The sequence below is a fragment of the Symphalangus syndactylus genome, chromosome 11 (genome assembly GCF_028878055.3).
Source record: "Symphalangus syndactylus isolate Jambi chromosome 11, NHGRI_mSymSyn1-v2.1_pri, whole genome shotgun sequence".
Classification (NCBI taxonomy): domain Eukaryota; kingdom Metazoa; phylum Chordata; class Mammalia; order Primates; family Hylobatidae; genus Symphalangus; species Symphalangus syndactylus.
Window position 1 is genome coordinate 114,968,523 of NC_072433.2, and position 17,986 is coordinate 114,986,508.

The 17,986-nt window shown below is 38.7% G+C and overlaps 1 protein-coding gene across 14 annotated transcripts in view; it reads right to left on the bottom strand.

The window, feature by feature from the left end:
- Positions 1-17,986, bottom strand: part of LOC129493261 (uncharacterized) — a 147,155-nt gene that overhangs the window by 26,917 nt on the left and 102,252 nt on the right. For 2 of the 14 annotated variants that reach the window (XR_010114512.1, XR_010114505.1), the window contains exon 3: positions 713-1,756. The exons of the other annotated variants lie outside the window; for them this stretch is intronic. The gene's annotated coding sequence lies outside the window, so the exon portion shown is untranslated. Of the gene's footprint in view, positions 1-712; positions 1,757-17,986 lie in introns of those variants that run through there. 14 annotated transcript variants of the gene reach the window in all.

Here is a 17,986-nt window from a genome sequence, read left to right on the forward strand (position 1 = left end):
AATAGGCAGAAAATAGAGCCAAGTGATTCTCCTACTATGTAGTCCAGAAGGACAAAGAGGTGAAAAATCTAGGGGAAAACCTAAAGAACATGAGGAAGAGACCCAGAAGAATATTCATCCATTTATTAGGCATTCCAAAAAAACAGAAGAGAGGGGATGAAGGGGAAGAAATAAAAATAATAATAGAGTAAAATATCCTCATCCTTCAGATGAAAAACCTCAAATTAAAAACAAAACCCACTAGGCTTACCTTGATGAAATTTTGGAAAGAAACAATAAAGAGACTATCCTAAAACACTTCATAGAAACAAAGGGTATACCAATAGGAAACAGAATCAGATTAACATTGAACTTCTTATCTGCAAATACAGTTGCTAGAAAATAAAGGGACAATATCATTACAATACTGGAGAAAGGCCATTTTGAATCTAGAATTCTATACCTAGCCAAACTCTCACTAAAAGATAAGAACAAGGTAAAGATTTGGGGAGTGTGTCCTTACTCAGAAAAGGTATCATTAAAAAAAAGAAAACTTTTCTAAAAGATTATATATATATATATATATGTACATTTTACCTAATACACATTAACAGAACAGTATACTCCACAGTAAGAGAATATACATTCTTCTTAAGATTCATAGAATATTTACAAAAATTGACCACATACCTATGCATACCCAAACACATACATTCACACACACGCTCTTGATAAATTTCAAAATGCAGAATTTATTTTAGCAACAATTTTCTAACTCCAACGAATAATAAATTAACAACGAAAGAGGAGCAAAAATTATTCCATTTGCTTGAAAATTGTTAAACATCTTTCTGTAATAAATCATGAGTAAAATCAAAATTAAAAACTGAATGTATAAACAAATTGGAGCTGAAAGACAAGGAGAACAAGATTTATAGGATGTGGTCAAAGCAATGAAACGGAAGAGTTCCCTGATTCCCCTTGCAGGGCGTGCGACAGGGGTGTGGCTCACCTGTTCAGTAGCCCCGTCTGCTGAAACCCCTTGCGAGAGGGGGAGCACGCAGATGGGCAAGTGCAGAGGCCAGGGTGAGGGCTTTGGGCTCTGGCCTTGCAGTAGCTTCTAGAGGTGGGTGCCTGCAACCCCAGTGTTACAAAGCTCTTTCAGCTTGGCCACCACAGACGGCTGGAGTGTTAACCAGCTCAATGGACCTTCTGCTTTTTCACAAGGGCAGAGGACCAGGGGACAGCTTTCTGTATTCCGAGCTCTTTTCCAGAATCCAGGAAATTCGGGTCACACACGGACTTGAAGGATGAATGCGAGGTTTTATTGAGTGGTGGAAATGGCTCTCAGCAGGATGGATGGGGAGCTGGAAGGGTGGGGACGGATGAAGTGGGAAGTTGATCCTCCCCTGGAGTCGGGCCGCCCAGGGGCTGGACTCCGCTCTGACTGCCCCCAGTCAAACATCTCTCGGTGTCCAGACGTCCCTCCTCTTCTCTCTTTCTCTGGTACGTTGTTTTGCCGTCAGTCGGCTTGCCTCCTATCTCCTCACCTGCTGGTATGCTCTGGAGGTTGGGGTTCGGGGTTTATATGGGGGCAGGATAGGGGGCGTGGCGGGTCAAAAGGCAAATTTTTGGGCCCCAAACAGAAATGCCTCTTCTCATTTAGGGCTGCGGGTATCCAGGGTTGAGGGTGGGGCCTTTGCCAGGGAACCGCCCTCTTCTACTCAGTATTTCTGTCTCCTGCTGGTGTCAGCAATACACAGAAGAAAATCCATTCCTAAAAACATTCATAAGTGAACAATAAAATTGAAAACTAAGTATTTGTGAAACCACCTTTGCAAAAATCATTATCAGTGAGAAAATTATGACAGTGAAACAGATCGGAGCTAAATGCTTTTGTAAAGCTCATGGAAAGCCATCAGGCTTGGGGAAGGAGAGGAGCGTGAATCCCGCTAAGGCCCAGACATGAACGATTGTTAGGCGGTATTCCAGAGGTTTTAAGACATGCAACTTCCCCATTTACTCCTACAAATAACACCACTACTCGAGATTGGTCTTTTGAGATATCTTTTCAAGTTTCTTTGCATGTCTGACACCCATGACTCCACTTGGGAACCCCCAAGCCTGCTCCCGTGGCCCCACCCAGACGTGACTCAGCAAGCAAAAGGACAGCTTCGACCCCCTATGAATTCATCTCTGCCTCAACCAATCAGCTGCAAGCCTAGCCACCCTCACCCTTTCCCCCAAAATGCCTTTGAAATACTTTTAACCTAAAGGCTTTGGAGGAGAATGATTTGAGTACTAACTCCATCTCCCACATGGTGTGGCTAGCCTCGTGTCTATTAAACTATTTCTCTACTATGATGCCATGGTCTTTCTTTGTGCAGCAGGCAGGAAAAACCCCTCAGGCAGTCACATTTCAACTAAGAAGATTAATAAAGGAAAATAAATACAAATAAGAATAAAAGAAGATAACTATAAAACAGAAAACTAAAAGATTAATAAAGCTTTGATCAATAAAACAAACCAATATTGTCTTTTTAAAAGACAAATAAGTGAGTCAAATACTCAGCAAATATTAAAACAGGGAAGAAGTCAGCACTTCTGTAAAAACAGGCACAGAGGAACAATCAGGATCTTATAAGCTGAATTATGAGGCCTGAACTATATTTATTCTGAAGGCCAGGGGGAGCCATTCTAGGCATTTCTGAGGATAGGAATGGCCATGGTTAGATCTGTGGTTTTGGGAGCAATCCCTCTTGCAGATATGAGGAAGAAAGAGAGGAGAATCAAGTTAGAGATACCAGCAAGCAGGCTTTGCAAGAGCCCAAATAAAGCAGTGGCAGCAGGGATAGAAGGCATGAGAAGGATTCAAGAGGTGTTTATAGCGAATAAAATATAGGCTTTGGTGACTAATTGAATGGCAGGAGTAAGGAAAACAGAAGAAAAGCAGATCTGGAGGGTAAAGATGAGTTCACGTTTGAACATGTTGAAACAGTTATCCCTAAGTCATCCAGATAGAGATGGCACATGGGCTTCAGACATTCAGATAAGCAGCTTGGAGGAGGCCTAGATTAGATACCTAAATTTGGGTTTTATCTGGGTCTAAGATTAATTAATGGCAGATCCAAGGATAGAGTTAGTCTTTCATGCCAATTTGGATCAGTTTATAGTGTCATATTGAAGACACATGTTCAGAAGGACTGTGAGGCCAAGTCAAGGATGGGCAGGAATGAGTACGAGGACAAATCAGCAACACCTGCCATGGGCCTAAGCCAGAGGTGGAGTGGCAGGCAGGCAGCACATTGCCTGACTCTGTCATAAACAGTTGAACTCATGGTCAAGTTTGCCCCCCAAACAGCATGTAGCATATGAAGAAAACCATGATCAAGAGGAATCCAATGAATCACCAATATTTAAGAAGTAGATAAAAGAAGGTTTGTCTTAGGATAAGTTCAGCAATTTTTATCAACCTGGGTTTCTAAGCATTTCACACTTTTCACAAGGAGTCACAAAGTTTTGCCCAGTTGTACTTGTAAAGTAATGATGCAATTTGAAAGCTACGTGTATCAATTGACTTCACTGCTTCCCAATTTTTATTAATACAGAATTCCCATCCATTGTCTCTTGCCTTTAACTGAAGCCTCTTATGTTTGAGATTTAGTAATTATGGTACTAAACTAATATCCAAAACAAATACTCTCTTTGGCTATCCTTAATACACTGCATTGATTTTTTTTCTCCATTCAATAAAGACAGAAATAGCCTGCTATCCTTATTAAATTTAAATTCGATTAAAAATGTATGTACTAATGCTGAGTTCTTAGGGATAAGATGGCCTAAATCAGAAGTCAGAGAAAACTTTCATAAATATCTAGAACATAAAGTCGACCTGACCATTATAGTATTCCAGAGTCTTAGTATGTGGCTCATGAATGAGAAACTATTTTGATTGTATTATGTTGTCCTAAGAAAGCCTTTGTGCTAGAAGTCAGCATGTGTTTTAGTTTGCAATGTGTCAGTAACGGCTGTGAAACTTTGAGTTAGGTAATTGGTTGCTGGGGTGACCAACTTCTTCCCAGTTGTAGGATTGAAAGTGCTGCATCCCAGGAAACCTCTTACTTAGCTCAGGGCAAACCAGCATAATTGGTTGGTCACCATATTGGTTGATATATCTGAACCTTAATTTCCTCATTTGTAAAATGGGATAACTGAATTAAATAATCTGTAAAATCCCAGTCAACTCTAAAATTCTAGAGACAAACAAATTATACATGCAAAAAGGTGGCTCCTTGCATAATACAATTTTTCCTGCAAGAAAAGGCCAGCTATTCAAATACACTGCCTCCGTTACATAGCATAGTACTTTAAATCCCGGAGATTTAATCCCACAAGATTACACAAGTGGGTCACAGCCTGACTAACACAGTAAGATTAACATTTTTCAGGGATCTAAAGCTAGGGGAAACTAGGAAACAAGCGAGCAAGTGGCACTGCCTGGGCCAGATGAATGCCCCATTTTGGGACTAAGAAACTTCCACTTCACAGTTCTGCCCATCCTGGCCTGGCCAACATCAGATCCCTTTCCTGTTATTTGCTGGCCATCAACAACAAAGGTCCTGAATAGAGATCAGCCTCCAATCAGAATGAAAGCAGGGCTTTGTGAAGCCACGAATACAACATGCAGTGACCTGGTTTGTATAGGGTTGGTCAAAATAAAAGGGAATCTTTCTTCAGCAGAGACCAAGTGGTTGCTTATCTCTAGGACTCCCAATGTGAAGTCACTCAGAAAAATAGCAGGTCCCAAAGAGTGTATGTAGTTGTTTGCACTGCCCTGCTTCTTTCTATCAAAACTCACTGTCAGACAATTTTCAACTGCTTCTGAGACACAAGCAGTTCTCAATAGGGCCATCTGAGTTTTACTAGTATCATCTCTCTGAAAGACATTTTACAGCACCAAAAGAAAACTGACTTGTTATGTTCTGATAAAGTTTGTTAAATCTAAAAATGTTTTCTATAGGAAAATAATAAAGGAAAACTAAATGTGGAGCATTAGGAGTCCATGTTCATGCTTCACAGACACTGACTTGTTGAGCCATCTTAATCACTGACAGTTGAGTCAGATGCTCTTACCTGAAATTCTCTGACAGAAAAACAAAGGCTATAGTGTTTTTTCAAGGAACTAAATTATGGTTAAAATAGCTGGAAAAGTGCAGGTGAATACCTTTAAAAGAATGGGAGATGGATTCACAGATGCTTCTAGTTCCAGGAAGAGAAGAACATAATTTAACAATTAGCATCTAGTATATTAAAATTTTAATATACGGAAGACAGAAGCTAACAATCCTTTTTCTATAGAGAACCAAATAGAAAGAAGGTTTAAATTTATCATGTTTCTCTCCTGCTTAAACATAGCCTCCTACATCCCACACAACAAATTCCAAGTTCCTTGGACCAGTTATATTCAAGATTTGCCACTGTTTATTCCACCCCAGATTTCCAAACTTATCTCCCATTTCTGAACTGAAAGCTTGCTCTCTAACCATTCTCTGCTAACCATCATTTCCCAAGTACCCATGAGCCTTTCCACCTCAATGCCTCACTTGTACTGTGCCTTCAACCTGGCCTGCCCTCCCCACTTTTATCTTCCTCTTGGTATCATATTTATCCTCCAGTCTCTAGCCCTTCACAAAATTTTTCCTGAGTGTTCCAGACTACACTAATTTCTCCTGCTTCTGAATTCTTACAGCACATATTGTCAAGTACTTATATTAGGCACTTAATTACCTACTGTGTTAGCTGTTTTTTCACACACATGTCTTGTCCCAACTAGATGCTTACAGCCTTGAGGGCAGTGCTTTTTATACCATGCATTTCCTACAACGTTATTAAATTGAACAGTACAATTTACTGAGTCCTGAATTAGGTCACAAGAACATGCCCTTCCCCAGAGATTAGAAGACTTGCCCATTGGCCTGAAACAATTTAAAAGAAGAATAATTGAAGCTGGAGGGATAATAATAGACTCTAGAGGATAATAATAGAAAATAGATAGATAATAATAGATGATAATAATACACTCCAGAAGGATTCTAAAAGTCTAAAATTAGATACAACTGACAAGCCACTTGTCCTAGGCCAAGCAGAAAATAGGATGGAAGATGTGGCAATGGCCATTGACTGAGGTGTGAAAATATTTAACCAAGTAATCAATTGGGTTATAGTTACTATGTCAAACACTGATTCAGAAGTATTATATTATTAACTTTTTGTAGTGAATTGACTTAGTCAACTAGTATTAAAGAATGATTAGACTCAGAGGTCTGCTGCAAATCAAGCCAAAGCTAGAGTAAGTTCAATTTCCTCCTTTCTCTTTCTTCTTATTAAATTTATCTCCACAAGAGACTGTGTTTTGGCAGAATATTGGGTGTATTTATGGCAAACCTGAGGGAAAATTAGAATCTGCATCAAATTTCAAATGATGAAATTTGCTCAGTGACTACTGTCAAATTTTAGTTGAGACATGAAGACATGAGGAATATGAGAGACCAAAGTTTAGAAATGAGCCTTCTCAATACTCTGGTAGCTCATATGGGATATGTTGTTCCTCTAGAGCCCCTTCGGGATGTCAGATGTCTTGCTTTCTCTCTCCCTTTCTTCCTCTATTTTTTGGTGTCTCAACTTCTACAAGATATCTAGAGCTGTGCTTCTAGGCGAAAGTAAATGTAACACGCAAGCCATGCCAAATGTAAAACAGTTACCATTGAGAAAACATTTTTCCAAAGGAGAGGAACTAGCTTATCAGTAGGAAGTAATTACTTTTAAGACAGCACAGTTGATTAAATTTTGTAAAATTGCTGGACCTATGTATGAGAGAGTATAGAGAAACTTGGAGTTCATAGGACTGTAGAACAACTTCTCTGACACGGTTCCAAAAATGGATTTCTAATCCTTCTTCTGATAGTTAAAATGTCCACAACCTTAGACCAGGTCTAGGTCAGCCATACCTACATAAAAATTCCTATAGTAAAAGAAATGGTGTTTCAGTCATATCATTGCCCATAATCACACAATTCTACCACCATTTAACACATTTGTTTTCAGGAGATCCATATTCTTCCATTCCATCAGCCGTCCTCTGACCCTGAATTCCTTCCTCTTCAGGATAGACTTACGTCTGCCATTTCTGGGGTGGTCTTTCTGGTATCTGAGATTCCACCACCTGTCATATTACTTTGTCCCCCTTTCCAATACCCAACCCTACACTAACCCATTCTCCCTCCTTCTCTGATAGGGAGCCATTGCAGATGTCTGGCCAGTGAACCAAAGGGTCACCTTAAAAATCACTGCCCTTAACTTCTGATCTATAGTCCTTACCCTCCCTCATCTCTTGCAGACTTCCACAGCCATCCATGATCCTCAAACTCCCAGCTCAATCAATCAATGCTTCTCTCAGTCTTTGCAGCGACTTCTCTTATACTTTACTCACATAAGAAAAAGCCATAGTCATAGACTGGGAGAAACTATTCACATAAATATTTCTAATTTAGAGTTTGTGTCTATAATATATAAAGTATTCATAAAGTCAATAAAAAGATACATAAATCCATTGGGATTTTTTTGTTTGTCTTTCTTTTCTTTTTCTTTTTCAGAAGACAGGCTCTCTCTGTCACCCACGCAGGAATGCAGTGGTGCCATCATAGCTCAATGCAGCCTCAAACTCCTGGGCTCAAGTGATTCTCCCACCTTAGACTCCCAAATAGCTGGGACTACAGGTACATGACCGGTTATTTATTTATTTATTTATTTATTTTGGTATATACAGACTCGTGATTGCTCAAGCTTGTCTCAAATTCCTGGCTGTAAGAGATCCTACCACTTGGACCTCCCAAAGTTTTGGGATTACAGGCATGGCCACCATACCCAGCCCATAAATCCATTTTTAATTTTTAAAAGACAAAAGTTTGACCAGATACTACACAAAAGAAGATACGCAAATAGGGAATAAGAACATGAAAGGGTGCTCAAAATCATTAATCATTAAATAAATATAAAGTACAAACTATAATGGGACACCTTGTCACACCCACTCAAAATAAATAGAATAAAAAAGACTGGCATAACTGGGGGTAGGAATGTAAATTAATATAGCCATTATGGAAAACAGTATGGAGGTTCCTCAGAAAACATAAAATAGAATTACCGTATGATTCAGCATTCTGCTTTTGGGCATATATCCAAAGGAATTGAAATCAGTGTGTTAAAGAGATAGACTGGATTAAGAAAACGTGGCACATATACACCATGGAATACTATGCAGCCATAAAAAAGGATGAGTTCATGTCCTTTGTAGGGACATGGATGAAACTGGAAAATATCATTCTCAGTAAACTATCGCAAGGACAAAAAACCGAACACCGCATGTTCTCACTCATAGGTGGGAATTGAACAATGAGAACTCATGGACACAGGAAGGGGAACATCACACTCCGGGGACTGTTGTGGGGTTGGGGGAGGGGGGAGGGACAGCATTAGGAGATATAGCTAATGCTAAATGACGAGTTAATGGGTGCAGGAAATCAACATGGCACATGTATACATATGTAACAAACCTGCACATTGTGCACATGTACCCTAAAACCTAAAGTATAAAAAAAAAAAAAAAAAAGAGATACCTGCACTCCCATATTCATTGGAGTATTGTTTGCAATACCTAAAATATGGAAGCAACCTAGTTATCCATCATCAGATAAATGGATTTTTAAAAGGTGGTGTATATGCACAATGGAATACTATGCAACCTCAAAAAAGAAGGAAACTCTGTCATTTGGGACAACATGGATGAACCTGGAGGACATTGTGCTAAGTAAATAAGCCAGGCACAAGAAAGACAAATACCACATGATCTCACTCATATGTGGAATCTAAAAAAGTTGAACTCATAGAAGCTGAGAGTAGAATGGTGGTCACCAGGGGCTGGGGATGTTGGTGGACAGGGAAAGGGGAGATGTTGATCAAAGGGTCCAAAGTTTCCATTAGACCAGAGGAATAAGCTTTAGTCACTTATTGCACACAATGTTGATTATAATAATGTGTTTTATATTTCAAAATTGCTAAAAGAATAGAGTTTTAACGTTTTTACCACAAAAATGCTAAGTATGTGAGGTGATGAATTTGTTAATCAGCTTGATTTAGTTATTCCACAAGGTAAACATGCTGCATATCAAAATACCAGGTCGTACATCATAAATATATACAATAATTACCTGTCAATTAAAAATAAAATTTAATATAAAAAGGCTAGCATACAAAATATCGATGAGAATGTAGAACAACTAGAATTCTCAAATGTTGCTAATGGGAATATAAATACTGTTTTGAAGAATGTTTTGGCAGTTTCTTATAAAGTTACATAGAAACCTATCCTATGACCCAGAAATCCCATTCAAGGTCCTCACCCAAGAGAATTGGGGAGAAAAAATTGTCCACAAAAACACTTGTATAAGAAAACTTTATTACAGTAGTTAAAGCCTGGAAACAGCCCGAATGTCCATCAATAACTGAATGGATAAACAAATTGTGGTATAGCTATACAATGGATCCTACTCAGAATTAAAAAGAAACAAACTATTGATATACGCAATAATATGGATGAATCTCAAAAATAATATTTAGAGGAAAAAAACCAGAAAGTACATACTATCTGATTCCACGTATATGAAGACCAAGAACAAGAAAACCTGATCCACAGTGAGCGAAATAAGGTTCTCTGGTATTGGGAAAGGAAGTAATTGGCTGGAGGAGCAAAGGAAACTTTCGGGGATGATGGAAGCATTATCTATCTTAACAGAAGTATAGATGCCACAACTGTATGCATTTGTCAAAATTCACTAAACTGAAAATTTAACATCTACCAGTTTTATTATATGTAAATTATACCTCTATTTATTTATTTATTTATTTTTTGACAGAGTCTTGCTCTGTCACCCAGGCTGGAGTGCAGTGGCTCGATCTCTGCTCACTGCAAACTCCGCCTCCCAGGCTCAGGTGATTATCCTGCCTCAGCCTCCTGAGTAGCTGGGATTATAGGCACCCACCACCACATCCAGCTAATTTTTATATTTTTAGTAGAGACAGGGTTTCACCATGTTGGCCAGGCTGGTCTCGAACTCCTGACCTCAGGTGATCTGCCCACCTCGGCCTCCCAAAGTGCTGGGATTACAGGCTTGAGCCACCGTGCCCAGCTTATACCTCTATTTAAATAAATAAATAAATCAAAAGTAGAAAAAAGTGAAAATGTGTGTATGTATATATATTCCTCAAAAAATTACATCTAGGTTTTATTTGTAGAATATCTTACATTCAATGGTTCACACTCTATAGGTACTTTATAAAGCTTGATAAATTGTTGATTTCAAGGTATACTCTTACAAACTAAACTGTTTCAGTCTTCAAAAATGATTTATTGGGGAGTGTAGCGTTGCTATGTTTGAAAGTATCAATATTCAAGTCAAGAAGTGAACTGTTTTTTTCTTTGTAGTCATTGAAGTCTAGTAAAAACCAAGCCACTTGAAGAAACAAGTAAATATTAAGCTCTGGGATGACCTGTAATTACATTATATTGACCATATTATGAATTTTGCATCATTGTCACCTCCTAAATATGCTATAGAAGGAAGTGAGTGCTGGATAATAGGAACGCTGTTGGATTAAGCATGCATGAATAATTCAAAGTTGATTTTAGGCACCCAGGACTGAGACAGGAATAATAGAAAGATCTTTAGAATTTTTTCTTAATAAATTAATGTTTATTTTTCAATTAACACATAATAATTTCACATATTTATGGGGTACAGTGTGTTGTTTCAATGACTGTATAGGTTGTTTAATGATGAAATCAGGGTAATAACCATATTCTTCACCCTAAACATTTATCATTTCTTAGTGGTGATAATATTAAAAATGTCTTCTAGCTAACCTGAAATATACACTACATCGTGCTTTGCTACAGTCACCCTTCTGCGTACTAGAACACTAGAACTAACTCTTCCTTTCTAACTGTAACCTAAATGCCCACTGATAGGTGGATGGCACGTGGATGAACCTGGAGGACAGTGTGTGAAGTGAAATAAGCCAGGTACAGGAAAACAAACATCAAACGATCTCACTCATATGTGGAATCTAAAAAAGTTTATTTCATGGAAGGAAAGGTGGAACAGTGGCTACCAGAGGCTGGGGAGGGTAGGAGAGAGAGGGAACCAGAAGAGGCTGGTCAACAAGTCCAAAGCTACACTTAGAATTCTTATTAAGCTTGATAATAATACTATGAAGGTTCAGGGTTCATAATTTAGTCTGCTCTCATCCACACAGAAAACATGTTAGGTCACCTATAAATTATACTACAATCTTCTCTCGAGTTATTATGGTACGTTATTCTCACTAAAGGCAAACGTATTTTACTTTGTCTGGGATCTACCAAGATCTTCAGGGCTGGGAAATGTTACCAGTGGAGGGTGTCCAGGCTCTTGGCATTTTGAACAAAGAATTGGACAAAATGCACCAACAAAGCAAGGAAGCAATAAGGCAACAAAAGCAGAGATTTATTGAAAATGAAATTACACTCCACAGGGTGGGAGCAGGCCTGAGCATAGGGGCTCAAGAGACCAGTTACAGAATTTTCTGGGGCTTAAATACCCTCTAGAGGCTTCCACTGGTTACTTGTTGTATGTCCTATGTAAATGAAGAGGCTAAAGTGAAGTTGCAAAGTCATTTATTAGTGTACGCCCTATGTAAATGAAGAGGCTATTTCCTGTCATAGCTGATGTGTTTCCATTTGATTTCGTTCTAGGAAGTCCTTAGGTTCCCTGCCTCCAGGCCCTATTCTCCTGCCTCGGAAGCACAGCCCTCATTTTGATACGCCCCAATCTGTATCAAATTATCTCAAAGAGCATTCCAGTTTTTAAGAAAAGTTTTCAGAGAAAAATTCTTTTAAATAAACTCAATAATAAAAATCTCTTGCATTTAACATTGGCAGAGTGAAGAAGGGGTATCTCTAAACCTGTCATTCTGAGAAATTATTGTATAAACATATTAGTAAGACAGAAAAAATGAAGAAGTCTGGAGCAGAATTCAATGGAATGGAAATTAAAATAGCAGGAATAGGAAAAAAGATAAATAAAGACAAGGATAAAAGAAGATGACAGGCAAAAGGAAGACATGCGAAGTAGCCATGGAAATGAGATACAAACACAGCCAACATCCGTCCTCATATGGCTACTTACTATGGCCCTGCAGGAGGCAGAAAGAGAGAAGACAAATAGGACTTCATGTTTGCTTTATCTTTAATCACCATGCCCGGCCTATCTTTAAACTCCTATTCCTAAATCTAGCCTTATTACCCCTTGCTTTAAGGGGAAAACATTTTACTAAACGCCTTCTTTCCATTGTTCGAATCTTCAAGACATTTTACAGAAATGAAGCAATGCTGCTAAACTTTTGGGTGACAGTAGGAAAGGAAACAAGAATACAAGGGAGAGCTTATTTCCCAGTCTAGGGAACTTTGCTTCAGTTCTGGCTGAGTGTACAGTTTGGGATGTAACATTTTTTTCTGAATGTAGACTTCGTCATGCTGGTAGTTCAGAACAATACACTGTAAGCAATAGTGGCAGCTCCTGAGCTCCGGCTCTCAGGACTCTGCTGCAGGTGCTTTAACAGGCATTTCCCTCCCTCCCTCCGTCCCTCCCTTCCTTCCTTCCTTCCTTCCTTCCTTCCTTCCTTCCTTCCTTCCTTCCTTCCTTCCTTCTTTCCTTCCTTCCCTCCTTCCTCCCTCACCCCCTCACTCCTTCCCTTCCTTCCTTCTTTCTTTTTTTAAATTAAAGTTTATTTTCAAAAATACTTTCCACTGCAAGGCTCAGCTGGGGTGAAGATGAGACCCAGAGGCAGAGACACAGGTGCCTCCACTCTTCCAGTGAGCTTCCTAAGGCCTGCCTCACTGATCCCCACTTTGCTTCTTTCCCAATGCCTCCCTTCCTCTTCAGTCCCGAAAAGGATCTGAAGTTGCATTCAAGGAAAACGTTCAAAGGCATTTCAATCCCATTTCGGATGCCACTCCTTTTTTTCAGTAAAAGATACTTTAAGCTTCATATGTACATTTTTTAAAAAACAACTTTTCGTAAAATCTGAGTCCTTAGTAGTGCTTAATTCTAATCCTTCCTTCTCTTAATAAAAATTCTGAAAAGACTGCCTTCCCTAACCTCACAACAGCTACACATTACCTACAGTGTTTCATACTATTTAATTAGGCTTTGTTTCAGCATCCACAACACCTTAGTCAATTTGGCGTTTATTTCATATCCACAAATGCCAGAATTATCTCAGAGTATTTAACACACATGCTGAAATATCTGCAAGGGAATGTTTTACCTGCAGAGGAACAGTCAGTACAAATTCAGTACATTTTCATCCTCTATGCCCTAGGGCGAATCTTCTTGTTCAGTCTTTTTCCCTCTTCACTATGCTTGAAAAGAAGAAAGCAGAGCATTGTGTTGCCTATCCAAAAATGGGGACAGAGCTTCAGGTTAAATGGGTGGAGGAAAAGGTAAACTATTACTGAATGCCGTCTATGTACAAGACATTGATACTAGCTGTTTGATCTATATTTTAAAATTTAATCCTCACAATTCCCTCATGAGGTAAATATAATTATTTCTATTTTCCAGATGATGGAACTGGAGCAGAGAGAGGGTACATGTTAGGCAGTTAAGAGTTCTATCAGATTCCATTACACTACCTACTTCTTCACTTCACCAGATTGTTCATATCAAACCCAAACAAGTAGCTACGACAACCCTAGGAGGACCTAAATCTTGTCCTACCTTGGTTGGTGATTTCACAAAGGTTATGACAATGAGCAGGTAGCCCCTTCCTCTTCTGAGTAGAGTGAGGTCACAGTGCAGGCATACCACCTGAATTATCTGTGTGCCAAGGTCACCAAGGATCCAGGCATTGGGGTTAGATAGCTGTTTAAGTCCCAGTTGGCTATGTGACCTTGGGGTTGTTTGTGCATTTATTCATTCATGCATGCATGCATACTTCAGTCTACAAGTATTTATTGAGTGCCTATTATGTGCCAACCATTCTAGATTTTGAGAAAACAGCAGTAAACAAAACAAATTAGGCCATCACAGAGTCTACATAGTCAGGGAATGTAAAACATTATGCCTCTACTTTCTTCTTGTGTGAAGTGGAAGTAATGGAACCTCCCTCATGAGGTTGTGCTAAAGATTAACTAAGTTAATCTGGGATTTTTTTTTTAACTTTAAAATGAAAATCTTTATCGCTAGTACAAATTGAGCTAAAATCAATATAGGTGATAACAGCAGGAATTTTGTGTATAGAAACGGGGTGAGAAGGAACAATTGTCCCCCAAAGTGCCAGGAGTAATTTCCTGTCACATTTAGTTGAGAGGAGAAGTCTCTAATGTGAGCTGCTAGGCTACCATTCATTTAAGTGCTAATGGAAATGTCAGGCTGAATTGAGGGTCTCATTTTCCTGCAAATTTCAGTGTGCAAAGTAGTCCTCGGGTTTATTTCTGCCTGGTACAGAAAATAAAGGAAAGTACAGGTGTTACAGTGATTATTTTAAATAACCCAAGCTTAAGCTTAAGAGAGAGTGCTTATCTATAATATCTTTTGAAAATCAGACTTTTTTTTCTCTCTTTTTTGGAAAGCTGGAGCAGTATCTAATCTGCTTTCCAAGGTTCAGGAGCTAATAGGAATGCACAGAACAAAGATTTGATTCGTTAATGGTTTCCTACCCATTCCAAGGACTTTCTAGACTCCACAGGTCATGGGTGCCAATACATACAGCACCAGGAGAGTATAGGGGTCAGCCCAAGTTTCAATAATCAACTTCCTGAAATTAAGGGGGAAGACAGGGAAGACAGGTAAGAAATGAGACATAGCTATAAAAAGCTTAATCATCTGCCCCACATCTCAGATAATGAATACATCTCCCAGGCAGTGACCCCAGATTTCTCCCTTTGATTGTAGACTTTGGAATTTTAAAAATCATAAATTTTGTTCACTTCATTTCTGAGAATACTTTGTGGTGTTCTCAATTAAGGGGAAAAAAGGTCATTCCATTTCAAACCTATTCATTAGAATTTTAAAAAGAAAGAAAGAAAAACAAATTCTTTCATTTAGCCCATGCCTTAAATAAATATTTATTTGCTGATCTATCTTTGGTTCAGGGTTAGCAAGACAGTCTGGTGGTTATGGTTTTTGATAAAAGTTTCAATTTGGTATAAATTCCTGCCCAAGAGGTATAAAAAGACACAGAAGTGAAGTGAAATCAAAATAAAGACAATGAGGAAGAACAGAAAGGGATTCTTTTGGAGACATCTTATAGCAAACATACCTAATAATGACAATCTTGGTTATAATTTAATGGTTATATGATGTTTCCATTCACTGAATCCCCTTTATTCTTACACAAAATAATGTGCCATGACTTCCCTACCTCTTCAAGAATCGACAGGGCAGAGCCACGAGCTTCAGATAGTTTTCTGAGTCTGTGGGCCAGCCTCTCCAAACAGGTAGAAATGTCTGGCAGTAGCATGTGGAGGCCTGCAAGCCTCCCTCATAAAAGGGGCTCTGAGGGATCATTTTAGCTGATCTCTTTTGACTATGCAAGAAACAGTTATTAGTTTCTTGGCTGGAAATCAATGCTATATTGATTTTCAACCTATCGGTTTTCTGAATTATATGGGGTGGTTCATAGGAATAGGCTGGCTGGGCTATCTCAGCTGACTTCCATGAATATTAACTGCATGTCACCTGTACATGAATCCGGATGCCAAGTGGGCAGGTCCTTTGGTAGAAAAACTAAAAATCACTGGATGTTTCTGTATGTATGTGTGTGACAGCACTACCTAGCTGTCTCTGCCAATGTTTTCCAAGAATTATTCCAGTATTTTTTTTAAAGTTTAAAAGAGAGAAAAATATTGAATACAAAAATCCTATGAGGCAGGTTTAACTTAAGCTGTAACTCTGCCCATAAATGGAAATTTTGAGTACACAATAGAAATTAAACACAAATAACTAGTATTTACTCAAGAAAAGTACACTCACATACTTGCCAAGGGTGAAAAATAAAGATGTGATTTTTCCTACTAAGTAGGAAGGCATCACAGATTTTGCACAATGACCTTTATAGATCAAAATCATGGAGGGCAACAACCAGGCTAAGCCACAAAATAGACTTTGAGTCTTCTGTCCCTGAGTAGACTTGGTCCAATATCACTGATGAGAAAGCACTGATCCCAGCTTTGAAGATGGCAATCTAGCTCCAGGGTCTAACTCCAACTGTTGCATACAGAAGAGGTTCTATGGTGTCACAAGATCTGAGTTGGAGTCCTGACTCTGTGATTTTGAATATGCCACTGAGCCTCTCTCAAGGTAAAATTAGATCTTGTAATGGAGAGATTCTTATGTGCCAGGTGCCCCAGTCAGCCCAAATCAGAATTCAGGGTCTAGCTAAGCTTAGAAACTGGAAGATATGGTGATTCCTGGGTCTATTTCCTGAGTTTATTTGCATACAAGTAAGAGGTAGTTAAGTTATAAATCTGAACAGAAATGTAGATTGGGAGGGAGAAGGAAAATAGGCTTAATTTTCTAAGGGCTGAGACCCTCACGTGGGCATGTGTGAAAACACATAGGACATTCCAGAAATACCTAGAGGGAATGGGGAAAGAAGAAGGAGGGTGTCGGGATGCTCAGCAGCAATGTTTGAAGAGGATCTGAGCCAGGTAAATTGAGATAAAGATGTTAACATGACTTCATTCTCCCATACATGAAAGACCATTTAATCCTCACAACAACATGAGGAAATAAATATCATTATCCCTGCTTACTCCATTTCTGGGTTTCAGAAGGTAGAGAGATGAAGTTAATGCTGTAAACTGTGCATAACAGGATTTGAGTTCTTTCCTGTAAGTAGATCATACTGTCTTTAAGCACTAAATTCTGTTCATTTGCCTACTTGCAGCTATAAAATTCTTAAAGAAAAAAACAAGACAGACAACTGAAAGGGATGCTCAAATTGTTTTAGACACAGGATAATTAATAGTGTCAAAAAGAGAATGAGCAGGGATTGAGTTTGAGAACAACCTAGGCATAAATCAGGAAGCTCAAATTTTTATACTTTCTGCATCAACACTTTTCTTTCTTAGACTCACATGAAAACAGTGGAAATACTGGGAGGGAGATCGCTCTCAGTGCCCTTGCAGAGGTCAAACACTTTCTTATCTAATTCTGATTTACTTGGGTTGCATGGAAATTAGTGAGCTTGGCTTGATTACTGATGGTTCCGGCATTTCACATTGGAGACTTAAGCCATTTTGGCCAATGCCTTGGTTTGCCTTGGAGTAACACGGTAAGTAGCTCTCTCAACAAGCCGTTTCGATTATTTTTAATGATTATTTTAACCTTAGATTGTAAAGAAAAACCTCAACAAGGGTGAGACAGTTTTAATTTTACTTAACGTCATGTCTGAGATACCTGGATTTCTTCAATTCTGAATGGAACTACATAAATCTTGCCTTTCTCAGAAGAATTTCAGTCATTTATCAAGAGCAGAGAGTTCTTTTCATGTTTTGGAAATACAGCTTATGTTCTGAGGGGCAAGGATCACTTTTCCTGCAGCGTGGGGCCAGCTCTACCTAGGGAATCATTAAGCCTATTTGATTTAGAAAAATATGCATATAATTGACTCAAAAGATAGTCTTTATGCAGCTCTTCTTATTTATTTATTTTACATCCATTTCCACAAAGTGCTTTAATATTATTTTCTCACTTGATTCTCACCAATTCTCTGTGGTTTTGGAAGGTCAAATAACACTGTACTCCTTTACAGATAAGGAAACTTGAGCCCAAGAAAGCTTACTTGATATGTTGAAGGTCTTAAGGGTAACCGATGGCAGAGGTATTATGACTTCTTATTCTTTGCA